Consider the following 13439-nt stretch of genomic DNA (forward strand, 5'->3'; position numbering starts at 1 on the left):
TTTAACGGTCAAAATTTCCCATATGGGATTTTGAGCTTTTTCATTTCAAGGTATAACTGAGCCATTATGGTGTCAAAATATCGGTTGTACTCTTTTAAGTGTGAAATCAATCTATTGAGTGAAATATGTGGACTTTGAAATGGTGTTTGGTGCTGTTGTAAAAAGCTCTTATTTTTCTTTATTCTATTTGCTCACGTTTCTGCTTCTCGGTCTAACACGCTGTAGAATTCCCTAAAAGATAGCTCAGACTCCCTGAAATGTGATAAAATACACGCCAAGTGAAAATGGCTTGACTTTACAGGACGTTTTAAGAGATTTATGGGTTAAAAGGTTTTTGTACTTTTAACGTACTTAATTTAGAGCTTTTTTAAAAACCAGTTACGCTGGAGATATTTTGATATTTTGAAAATTAGTTTAAGTATTTATCACGTCATAAAATAACAAGCATTTGGCCTTGGCTTCGTTTTTTCTAAAAGTCATTTTTGAAATCAAATTATTTACGTAATTTAGCCGAGTCGCCCCCGTTCCCGTTCTCTCGGATGACCACAGCCCAGGTAGTGAGTCACCATAGCCCCAGGGTGGCGCCAATTTTCCAAATCCGCAGTTCGTCGATATTTTGCCTAATATCTAGTGATTTCTACGTAATTTCGTGGATTTCTAGGTTCAGGTGTGTAGATAATTGTAGCAGGAGGAGGAAGAAAGGAGAAATAAAGGAAGATAAGGAGGAAGAGAGGAGAAAGGGAGAAGGAAGAGGAGCAGCAGCAAAGCCACAATACTTAAGTCACCCTCCATTTCCTGAATATTTTGACTAATATCTAGTGTTTTGATGTGTTTATATGCCCACATGTGTGAATGGAAGGAGTAGGAGGAAGAAGAAGGAGTAACAATGAAGAAGGATGAAGAAGAAATGAGAAATAAAGGTGGAATAGGAGAAGAAGCCAAGGTGTAATATTTAGGTAAGTGTCCCTTTTAATCCTAAAGTTCTTTATAATGGATACAGTTGGTTTTCGGATAGATTTGGGATATTTTAAGCTTGTTCATTAGTGTTGCAGGCTGTTTGGAGTGTTATAAGTATGCTTTGCGGTTCATTTTTGGGTTTTTTCAGTGTGTGTTAGATCTTTTAGGTATATTTTACGTATTTTGAGAGTGTGGATTGAGGTGTGTTATAAGTATTCTTTGGGGTTCATTTCGTGTGTTTTCAGTGTGTGCTAGATCTTTTAGGTATATTTTACGTATTTTGAGAGAGTGGATTGAGGTGTGTGAGTATTAGCATGTTTTGAGTGTGGTTTGGGTTTATTTTGAGTGTTATAAGTTGTGGGGGGGGGTGTTAGTTGTCTTTTGGGTGTGTGTGATGGTTATTTCAGTAAATATTGGGTTTTTCTAGTTAGTTTGGAGGTATTTTAATCTGTTCTGTATTTTTTTTTTAGTGTGTTTTGGGATGTTCTTGAGTTTTTAAGCGGGTTTATGTATGTGTGGTTTGTCGTGGGTGTCTGTAATATTGAATTGGGCCTATAGAAGGATTTTTTAGTATGTTTTGAGGCCCTCAAGAGGCTAGCTCAATGTTAGTGGGCTTTTATAACAAGTGTTCTTCATCATTGATTACCCGCTTCGTTCCCAGGTGACGACAGGCAGAATGAGGTGGACGAAGCGGAGGCTGTGGGTGGTCAATTCACAGCGCAGATTACCTACACCTTGCACCACGCTGACTGCCCGCAGCTGTTCATTAAAGTCGGGCAAGCCTGTATCTCCGTGTTCTGCCCTGGATATAGGAGTAAAGTAAGTTGTGGTTTTTGTTGTTGTTGTTCGTTGTTGTTTTTCTGTTAAGATTTGTTTGGTCTCTCTCTCTCTCTCTCTCTCTCTCTCTCTCTCTCTCTCTCTCTCTCTCTCTCTCTCTCTCTCTCTCTCTCTCTCTCTCTTTTTTAAACTTTATCCTTAAGTTCTAATAAATCTGTTTCTGAAACTGTAATTCTCCACATTCAGACGTTTACGAGTGACAAACCTCTGCAACGCAAAGGCGTAACTCATGCCCTGAACTCCATTGTTTCATATAAAAGTTGTAGACTTTCTTACATTGTATACAGTACAATACAAAATCACAACTTGACAGTGCTGAAGGAAATGCCTTTCTTGTGGCAGGATGAGTTTGTGTAGCTGTGTGGCATTGAGGAGTGCCGGAAGAAAATTGTCGGTTGTGTGTGAGCCTTTTTACATCAACACTAGAGAGTCATACGACTGCCAGTGCCAGCCATGCAGGTTACAGACTCGTGTCAGAAAGTTCAAGTGTGAAGGTGAGGCCTCCCTGAACTGTCAATGTCACTCTACGGTCTGTCTTCTTAATAAACTTGTCAGTCCTTCACCTCTTCATTTAGCAGCAGCCTAAAGAAGTTAGTGTGGTATTCAAGGGTACTTTTGTTATTGTTGGCATACATGAACATGCATTTTGTCTCACGAGTATTATTAAGATAAGCGATTTACGGATAGGTTGTTCTTTATGATTAAGTATAATTTCATCTTGCCATATGCATTTGTCATGAGTACTAATATATATAATTTTTGTAGTTTTCCTCAACGTATTGTTGAATATGTGTTCCTGGAATGCGTGTAAATCTATTCTTAAGTTGTAATAAATCTGTTTCTGAGAGTGTAATTCTCCACCCTCAGACGTTGACTAGTGCGTGGAGTCGCCAAGATCCTCTCCCTGTGGACCATCCCCTCAGCAGTGTTCGATCCGCCCAGCAGCAGCAACGGTCATGAGAAGGCGGTCATTGAAGTGTCAAGTCCCCAAGTTGGCATGGTATGGTGGTGGGTGTTGTGCTGGGCTCCCCTTTGGGTTCATTGCCTAGCTGTTAGGGTATGTTAAATAGTTTTTGACTTCTTTATACTGTGGGGTCTTGCTCTGGGTGTGTTGTGGCTGTGCTGTGGCAAAGATTTCGTAATTAAGCAGTGGGTGAGATTCTACCAAACTTTATACAATTCTAAATTGTTCTTGACACACTGAGAATATTCCATTACTGTAAAGTTAGCCGACTCATACTTTATACTTTTTTTTCATCTCACCTGCAACATTTTAAGTGTACAGATGTTTGTCGGGTTCCTGAAAATGCGTCGACGTGTTATCATCCACGGAAGCTACCCCAACCCAGCCGGTGTACCACAAGACAACAGGCATTATGGAGGATGGGAGGAGGGAGCGAGCGGCTGCATGCACTATTGAACGGGACGGCATTACATTCTTCCCACAGTTGTATGACTACACTGAAGCAAGCCCAGAATAAAGTGTTGAGTGACCATGATGTGAGTATTGTGGTTTGCACATTACACTTTTATCTCCTCGTGTCTCATTTTAAAAGGTTTTGTACTTTATTGTTATTTTTTTTTCACATCTTATTAATGTTGACGCCATTTCAACGTTGTTCCATCTCTTGTTCCAGGAATCAGTACCACTAACGCCAAAGAAGTGAGGGAAGTGTTTGGAGTGAGCGTGCAAGTCGTACAACAGACACCAGACTGCTACTGCTGGTGTGGAGTGAGATATTTTTTTTTTTTTTAAGTATTTGCATATTTTAAGTGTTTGGGAGCATTTTGAGGGGTTGTATGGTGCTTTAAGTGTGTTTTGGGTTAGGTTTGAGTGTTTAAGGGGTTTTTGTGTGGGAAAGGGTCATGTGTGTTTGGTGTGTTTGTGTGTGTGTGTGTGTGTGTAATTCACCTCGGTCGTCTGCTGGCCACCCAGCTAGTCTTCCCCATTACGGAGGGAGCTCAGAACTCATAGACCGATCTTCGGGTAGGACTGAAAGCACAACACACTTCATACACCGGGAAAGCGAGGTCACAACCCCTCGAGTTACACCCTGTATCTATTTACTGCTAGGTGAACAGGGGCTACACATTAAAAGGCTTGCCCATTTGCCTCGCCGCCTCCGGGATTCGAACCCGGACCCTCTCGAGTGTGAGTCGAGCGTGCTAACCACTACACTACGCGTGTGTGTGTGTGTGTGTGTGTGTGTGTGTGTTTGATCATGATATTGTTAACTTGGGTGTCTTTAGTGTGTTTTTGGTGCGCTTTTTATATTTTGAGGTTTTACATGATATTTTGTGTTAGTTTTGAGTGATTTAAGTGTTTTTTTTCGTGTGTTGGGTATGTATGGGATGTGTTTTGTGGTGTGGTGTTGGTATTGATGTATACATTGTCTTTCTAGTGAATTCTAAGTGCGTTTGTTGGTATTATGAGGTGTTGCATGGTGGCAGTTTCCAATGTGATGTGACAAAGCTAGGTTCAATGATTTCAAATTCTTGACCAATATAATAGGTTCGGCAGAGTGTTCCAAATTGATATGGACATTAAACTGAACAATCATTTTGATATTTTGTAAGCTCAGGTGAGTGTCGGTGAGTGATAATTTGGAGTCAGTAAGTTTGTGCATGGGTGGGGTTAATTGACAGTACATTAGCATGGCAGCATTAAGATGACAATAATGACAAATATTTAATGTGATTCGCAGTAAACATAGAGGTGAATAACATTGGGCAACCTTACTTATTGTATGTAACATTAATGTGAACCTTTAAGTGTTTGTGTGGGAGTGTAGCGTTTGTTTTTAATTGGTTACTTGTATTCAAAGGAAAGACGGAGAGCTAAGATGAACAGGTTTGTGGTAATTTACTGCTAGGGTTTGTCTTTGTTAAAACACCATCTAGTCCATTTAAATTTACTTTAAAATAGTTCCTTAAATTATCGCTGAATGTGTTCCTGAAAAGCATGTACTTTTCTCCTTAGCTACTCTTTTTTTTTAATTTTTATCCTTAAGCTCTAATAAATCTGTGTTTCTTAGAGTAATTCAACAATAAATGTATCAATCAATCAATGTAATTCTTCACCACAGACATTGACGAGAGCGTGGAGTTGTCCTGATCCTCTCCCTGAATGTCCACCTCAACAGTGTACGGTCCGCTCAGCAGGAGAAAATGGTCATTGATGTGTTAAGTCCTCAAGCTGGCATTGTGATGGGCTCCTTCGGTGTTCTTTGCCTAGCTGTTGGGGTAAGCAAAATAGTTTTTCACTCCTTTATGCTGTGGGGTCTTGCTGTGGATGTGTAGTGGCTGTGCTGTGGCTAAGATGGCGTAATTAAGTTGTGCATGAGATTGTAACAAACTTTAAACACTTTCTAAATTGTTCTTGACACACAGAATATTCCAATACTGTATAGTTAGCCTGCTCATTCTTCAAATTTTTTTTTTTTTTTCTCCTCCTTATATCACCTACAACATTTTCACCTGGCTCCCCCCATTGCAGTTCCCCACCAGCTTATTTGGCATCACATAAAATGAAAAATATATGGTATATAATTTTGTTTTTGCGCAGGGGTTCCTTGAGACATGTCATGTATTTTAAGGGTTACACAAGGGTATAAAAGGTTGAGAAACGCTGCCTTATTCGTTACCATACTCTCTCTCTCTCTCTCTCTCTCTCTCTCAGAGTGTGGCTTCATTATATGTGAGTAAGTGACGTTGAATTAGCTGGGTGGAGCTGCGAATTGGGAACCGGGCAAGCACGTGGGACAGTTTCTCGGGGACAGTGCCGATGCGTGAACTTGTTATCATCCAGAAAAGCTTCCCCCAACCCAGTGTACCACAAGAGAACAGGCACTGAGAAGAACGGGAGTGGCTGCACCATTGAACAGGAGTATGACTATACCAGAGCCCAGAATAAAGTGTTATTAACCATGATGTGAGTATTGTGGTATGCACATTACACTTTTTTCTCGTGTCTCATTTTAAAGGAATTTTTTTTTTTCAGTACTTATTACTATTAAGGCCATTTCAATATTGTTCTATCTTTTGTTCCAGGATTTAGTACTATTGACACCAAAGAAGTGAGGGAAGTGTTTGGAGTGAGTGTGCAAGACATACAACAGACACCAGATTGTTACTGCCGGTGTAGCCAAAGGAACAAGAGGATGATGATTTTTGGAGACGTACCAATGAAGTTCTGAAGGTTGGCCACAAATCTTTATCACTTGTGTAGTGTATTTCATAGACCATTTGTAGATTGGGTTGATAAATTTGTAGATTTTGTTAACAGTTGTAGATGTGTAGTGGGTGAGGTTTTTGTTATTTTTTTCAGGATTTATTACTATTAACGGCATTTCAATATTATTCTGTCTTTTGTCCCAGGATTCAGTACTACTAACACCAGAGAAGTGAGGGAAGTGTTCTGAGTGAGCGTGCAAGACATGCAAAAGACACCAGACTGCTACTGCCTGTGTAGCCAAAGGAACAAGACCGATGTTTACCACAATACTAGTTAGTGATGTTGGTCTATGATTTAGGAACCCGATCCTTTTTCCTCACTTATATTTTGGGACTATATTTGCTGTTTTCCACTTCTTTGTCACGTTCCTTTTCATCAGAGAGCTGTTGATCATATTCCAGATTGGTTCCACCAGTTGTTCTCTACATTCCCTCAGTGTCCATCCTAACACTTTATCTGGCCCCATTACCTTCATGTCCATCCCTTTTAGCAGTTAACTGATTTTTTTGCTTATGGACCAGAATGTTTCTTAATCCCTCTTGTGTTGCTTGGTTGTTTTCTTTTATGAATTTTCCCTTTTCATTAAATACTGATTTAAAGCTCTTGTTCATAAGTTCTTTTGTTGTTTTATGTGTCCTATTTCCCTTAGTTAACTAAGTGATGGTCTTTCTGTTTGTCATTTTTCCATTCATATACTTACAAAAGTTCATTTTCACATCTCTTCTCTACATCCGTTACAAAATTTCTCTCCTCCCTTCTTATCCTTATGTATTTGTTCCGTGCCTCCTCATACTGTTTCCTATTTGCTTCATTCTGTTGCTTCCTTAATTTTTTGAAGCTGCATCCTTACACTTTTTAGCTTTTGTACATATACTGTAGCATTGTACTGCATGTTTGCTTTCCTTTACTCTGTATTCGGGAACATCTCTCTTTATTCCTTCATTATATTTATCTAGGAATATATCATACTTCTCTTGAACTGTCTTGTCTTGCATAGTTTTCTTCCTCTCAATACTACCAAAGTAGCTTCTTAACCCTTTAAAATTTGACTTGGCATGGTTCCATGTTTTTTGCTTGTGACCCTCTTTACATTTTAAAAATTCCTGATTCTCTTGAGTCAATTTCCAGGACCACATGATCACTTTTTTTCCCATTGGGCTGTAATATTTGATGTTTGGACAAGGCTCCATTTTTTTTTTTTTTTTTTTTTTTACCAAATCCAGTATTGATAGTTCTTCCCCTCTATACCTTGTATAGTCCTTCACCCATTGGTCCAATGTGTTTACCATTGCCAGTTGTAACACTTTCTCCCCCCCAGCGTGTAGCATGACTGTATCCATTTCTTCCCAATTTACATGTTTACAGTTTAAATCTCCCACAAGTAGCACTCTTCTGTCCTTCCTTAAGGACAACTCACCATTTCCCTCTGCATTTCTTTATGGACACCAAGCCTCCATATATTAGTATTGGTGGCACATATGCAACTATGATATTCCTTTTTTCCTTCCCACTGGTTCTAATTGTTATGCTTAAGGGGACCGTCCAGTGGCCATGGTGCCGAAAAATCTGAAATACTTATGTCGAAAAATCCCCCAAACACCACCAGAGCATTCCTGAACATATGGCAACATAGTGATGGAGTATTTTGGGGAAATACGTTAAAATATGTGGGGTATTTAACCCGCTAGGTGTTTCTCACGTAAATTTACGTGCCTGCGTTGGGTATGCCCATAGGTTTCTCACGTAAATTTGTTTTATGAATGTACGGTTTTTGTGCCAATATTTTGCCTTGTATGGGCAGTAATTAGTTTCCTGGGAGTGTCTGGCATGTTTTCCTGTAAGGTGCAGGAATTCTGGGTACTCTCCTGCCACTAGAGCTGTCCTTATAGTCATGGTGGGTATACGCTGCCACTCCCTAGATATACCCAGCATTCAATCTTTGCTTTCACGCATTGATGATGGAGAATTTATTGATGATGGGGACTCTGATAGTGACGACCCCCGAGATGATAGTGATGAGGATAGGGATTATGTATTTGGCGAAGATTATTCTGAGAGCGAGGAAACCAGTGATGATGAGCATGAAGGGCCTGCTGCCTCCACGCTGCCACCTCCACGCACTCGAGGTGCTGCTACCTCATCTCCTTTATCTTCTTATGGATCCTTTTATGGATGATTTTGTTTTGAAAATGAGTTTATTCAGTTTATGTATATAGTTTTACGGAATAAACTAACAGTTGTATGTAAAATATGCTGATCGACAGCGGATGAAGCGCATTAGAAGTGAAAGGAGCAGATGTGGCAACAGCGCGGGTGGGGAAGTCTCGGTCTGGCAGCCTAGTGCGGTGACTTAAAAATAGTGTGCTGATCCATTTAAAGGTTTTCATTGTGTTTCTTGGTTGATTTTGGGTTGTTTGGGCTAAGAAATTTTATTTTTTTATTTTTTGTAACCTTGGGGTACCCTATATGTAAAGTAATGTAACATTTAACGGGTTAAACTTTAAAGGGCCCCTGCCACACCCACCGCAGCCTGGGGCTTTCCCCCCCCTCACCGTACCATAAATGATGATAATAAGCACGAAAAAAAGCCATGAAAAGTGGTTTCTTTGGTAAAGAAAGATGGGCGCTGGCAACTCAGTACTATGGCGTACACAGGAACACACCCTCTCCAGTCTCCCCTTCCATTTCAGTGTCCATGTGACTGCGATGGGAGGAGGATGTATTGAGTATATCGCCCATTGTTTCATGCCATGCAAGCCACAATCCAGCCTATTTTACCTGCTTTTTTTTTGCCTTAAAGTGTCTAAACAAACAGTGCAAGGGGAAATTACAAGTTGTGCCATCCATGCACAGATGGAAGACACCCTCGCCTTCGAGCGACTAATACCTACAGTCATTGTAGGGGGGGCCAGGTGCCATATGAGTCTTACAGAATATTCTAAACATACCTAAAAACATATGATGCACATGGTGGTGTATGAGCACGAAATATCCAACCCAAAGAAATGTACAGGGTCATAGAGGACAAAAATGACATCTCTAGGTTTTCTTTTGCCTTTTTCCAAGTTTTCACTTAAAAAATTTTTTTTATCATTCAAATTGTATCTTCTCCCCACATTTCTCAACAAATTTTCAATTTTGAGGTATCATTTTGAAGCTCAATGAAGCTGCTACATTTCCATCTCTAAATATGGAAAAAAAAATTTTGTGCCCCAATGTAATTTTATGCAAAAGAAAAAAAATAATAAAATAAAAAGTTCATAATGGCCATCAAAATAAAAAATAAGAAATTCTATGAGATGGAAAGTTTTGTTACACCACATACTTCATCTATGTACCGGCAAAATTGAAGTCTGCTCTCCAGTGACAAAGTTTATAGGGAAAATGTTCTTTTCAAAAAATAAATTTTTTGTTTTTCATGGTTATTTACGCTTTGATTTGCTTGTACCTACTAATGTAACCGTGTAATACTAATCTATCAGTGAAAAAGATATTTCCCTCGTACCTCGTTATTTTCAATTTTTTTAAAACCCAACCAGACAATCAATCCCCTTAAAACCTTGGCCAGTCCATCTCCATACTGTACCTCCTCCACACATATAACCTCTCGAGTCATTAACAATACTCCTCCTTCTTCTTTTCCCCTTCTGTCTCTCCTCCAAACATTATATCTCTGATCATTAAAATTCACTTGGATGTCTTTACTTACCTTTGTTCCTGTTTTACATGCCACGCCCGGTCCTTTTTCCAATATATAATCTCTCGTTTCCAAGCATCCTGATATAAATCCATTTATATTTGTATATAGGACTCCTAATGCTTTCGTTCCACTTCCCGAATATACCGTTTTCTCTCAACCTCATGTCTAGCACTCTCCATTAAAACTTTTTCTTGTTCTCTGTCCTTCCCTTGTTTTTCCTTAGCTTCACTTCTCAGTTCTCTCTCTTTTACCCTTTCTACTTGATTCATCTATCTCTATATCTATATATTTTTATATTCTGCCTTACCAGCCAGTTTTCCAGTCCTCACTAATATTTCTTCTACCCCCACTTACAATCTCATTTTAACTTTTAGTAGTCTTTTGGTTCCCTTACTATATTTACCAAGTTTGTATATTTCCTCTATTTCTTTCTCAAGACTCGGTTCTTCATCTTGAACCACTGAGATAATTTCCTTAACCATCTCTTTCTCCTCCTCCCTCACAAATTTCACAGGATTCTCTTTTTTCTTGTCCATTTATAACTAGTATGCACATCTTTTTGTCTGTGTGTGTGTGTGTGTGTGTTTCACTGTTTGATCTGCTGGACACACTACACACCAGAACAACAAGGTCACAACTCCTCGATTTACATCCCGTATCTACTCACTGCTAGGTGAACATGGGCTACATGTGAAAGGAGACACACCCAAATATCTCCACCCGGCCAGGGAATCGAACCTCGGTCCTCTGACTTGTGAAGCCAGCGCTCTAACCACTGAGCTACCGGGCTGTGTGTGTGTGTCTGTGTGTGTGTGTGTGTGTGTGTATTTACCTATTTATATTGTACAGGATTCAAGCAGGCCTAATAGTGTCCTATCTCCATATCTCCATTTATCTAATATTCCCTTAAAGCTATGCACATTATGTGCTGTAACAACTTCATTATTCAATGCATTCCACTTCTCCACCGTTCTGTGTGGAAAACTGTATTTTCTAATATCCTTCACACATTGCCTCATCCTAATCTTCTTTACATGTCCTCTTGTCCTTCCATCTTCTATCACCAGCACCAGGTCTTCCTTGTCTATCTTCTCGATGTCATTGACTATCTTATACATTGTTAATAGGTTCCCTCGTTCTCTTCTATCTTATGAGGTTGGTAGTCCCATTTCCTTCAATTGTTCTTCATATGTTACGTCCTTTAATTATGGCACCATCTTTGTAGCAATCTACTGTATCCTTTCTAATTTTCTTATATCCTTGTTAGAGCTCAGAGACCAGCCTTGGACATATCATGCTTGTGATTATTTTTTTTCATCATATCTTTGCCCAAGTATTGAAATACCACTCTTTTGTTAGTCAGCATTTTATGATAATCCAGATACCTTGCTTATGTGTTTTTCGGTGCTTGTGTGTGTGTATTTACCTAGTTGTAGTTTTACATGGCCTGGGCTTTATGCTCGTGTGGCCCTGTCTCCATATCTACATTTATCCAATCTTACTTTAAAAGTATGCACACTCGTTGCAGACACTACTTCTTCATTTAAACTGTTCCACGTCTCAATGCATCTTTGCGGGAAACTATATTTTTTAACATCTCTCAGACATCTTCCTTTTCTCAGCTTTTTACTATGCGATCTTGTGCTTCGAATGTCATATTCTTCTCTCAGGATCAGTTTCTCATTATCCACTTGGTCCATTCCGTTGATCAATTTAAAAACTTGTATCAGGTCTCCTCTCTCCCTTCTTTGTTCCAGGGTTGGTAGATTCATAGCCTTTAGTCTCTCCTCATATGTCATCCCTTCAAATTCTGGAACCATTCTTGTAGCCATTTTTTGTAGTCTCTCCAATTTCCTTATGTGTTTCTTTTTATGAGGGGTCCACACTACTCCTGCATATTCTAATCTGGGTCTTATTAAAGTACTTATCAATTTCTTCATAATTTCTTTGTCCATGTGGTGAAATGCTACTCCAATATTCCTTAGCAAATTATATGTTTCTCTAAAAATTCTATCAACATGGCTTACTGGTTGATTGTTTTCTTCCATCGTCACTCCTAAGTCCTTTACCTTTTTTACTTTCTCCAGTTCTACTCCATTCCCACGGGTCGTCTTTCACTCTTTCCCATTTCCATGACATGGCTTTTGTTCACATTGAATTCCATTTCCCACTTTTTGCTCCATTCCCATATCTTATTTAGGTCTTCTTGCAGTATTTCACAATCCTCTTTTTGCTTTATAACTCTGCACAGTTTCGTATCATCTGCAAACAGATTTATGTAGCTGTTCACTCCTTCTGGCATGTCGTTAATATAAATGAGGAAAAGTATTGGTGCCAATACTGACCCTTGTGGCACTCCGCTTTCTACTGCTCTCCACTTGGACTTCATATCTTTAACTACCGTCCTTATTTCTCTCCCCCTCAAATAATTTTCTATCCATCTCAATGTGCTTCCTTTTAAGCCACCCTTCTCCTCTAACTTCCATAGTAATCTTGCATGTGGCACTTTGTCAAACGCCCTTTTTAAATCCAAATAAATGCAGTCAACCCATCCCTCTCTCTCTTGTACTCTATCAACTATTTTAGAATAGAAACTCAGTAAATTAGTTACACAAGACCGTCTTTTCCTAAAACCAAATTGGCTATTTGATATTAATTTGTTGTCTTCAAGGAACACGATCCATTGTTTCTATTATTCTTTCACACATCTTGCATATTACACTAGTTAGTGATACGGTATGTAATTGTGTGTGTGTATTTACCTAGTTGTAGTTTTACAGGGCCTGGGCTTTATGCTCGTGTGGTCCCGTCTCCATATCTACACTTATCCAATTTTTCTTTAAAACTATGTACACTCTTTGCTGATACCACTTCCTCACTCAAACTGTTCCAAGTCTCAACACATCTTTATGGAAACTAAATTTTTAACATCTCTCAGACATCGTCCCTTCCTTAGTTTCTTACTATGCGATCTTGTGCTTCTAAAGTCATATTCTTCTCTCAGGATCAGTTTCTCATTATCCACTTCATCCATTCCGTTAATCAATTTATAAACTTGTATCAGATCCCCTCTCTCTCTTCTCTGCTCCAAGGTTGGTAGATCCATTGCCTTTAGTCTCTCCTCATATGCCATCCCTTTAAATTCTGGAACCATTCTTGTAGCCATTTTTGTAGTCTCTAATTTTCTTATGTGTTTCTTTTTATGGGGAGTCCACACAACTCCTGCATATTCCAATCTAGGTCTTATTTTAGTACTTATCAATTTTTTCATCATTTCCTTGTCCATATAGTGAAATGCTACTCCAATATTCCTTAGCAAATTATACGTCTCTCTGAAAATTCTATCAATATGGCTAACCGGTTGATTATTTTCTTCCATTGTCACTCCCAAGTCCTTTTCCTTTTTTACTTTTTCTAGTTCTACTCCATCTCCCATCTTATAGATTCCCACTGGTCGTCTTTCACTTTTTTCCATTTCCATGACATGGCTTTTGTCCACATTGAATTCCATCATCTCCCATTTTTTGCTCCATTTCCAGATCTTGTTTAAGTCTTCCTGTAGTATTTCACAATCCTCTTTTTGTTTAATGACTCTGCACAGTGTGTGTGTGTGTGTGTGTGTGTGTGTGTGTGTGTGTGTGTGTGTGTGTGTGTATTTACCTAGTTGTAGTTTTACGGGCTTTATGCTCGTGAGGCCCCGTCTCCATATCT

The 13439-nt window shown here is 39.2% G+C and overlaps 2 long non-coding RNA genes across 2 annotated transcripts; both read left to right on the forward strand.

Annotated features, from left to right (window-relative positions):
* Positions 1-895: 895 nt before the first annotated feature.
* LOC123515612 lies at positions 896-2282 on the forward strand. The gene is made up of 3 exons (XR_006677915.1): positions 896-956; positions 1619-1776; positions 2137-2282. It is a non-coding gene; the product is annotated as an uncharacterized LOC123515612 (long non-coding RNA).
* Positions 2283-3468: 1186 nt separating this feature from the next.
* Positions 3469-7226, forward strand: LOC123515732. Its single transcript, XR_006677986.1, has 5 exons — positions 3469-3519; positions 4881-5037; positions 5474-5725; positions 5845-5992; positions 6172-7226. It is a non-coding gene; the product is annotated as an uncharacterized LOC123515732 (long non-coding RNA).
* The last annotated feature ends 6213 nt before the right edge of the window (positions 7227-13439 follow it).

This window comes from Portunus trituberculatus, chromosome 39 (genome assembly GCF_017591435.1).
Source record: "Portunus trituberculatus isolate SZX2019 chromosome 39, ASM1759143v1, whole genome shotgun sequence".
In the NCBI taxonomy this organism is placed as follows: domain Eukaryota; kingdom Metazoa; phylum Arthropoda; class Malacostraca; order Decapoda; family Portunidae; genus Portunus; species Portunus trituberculatus.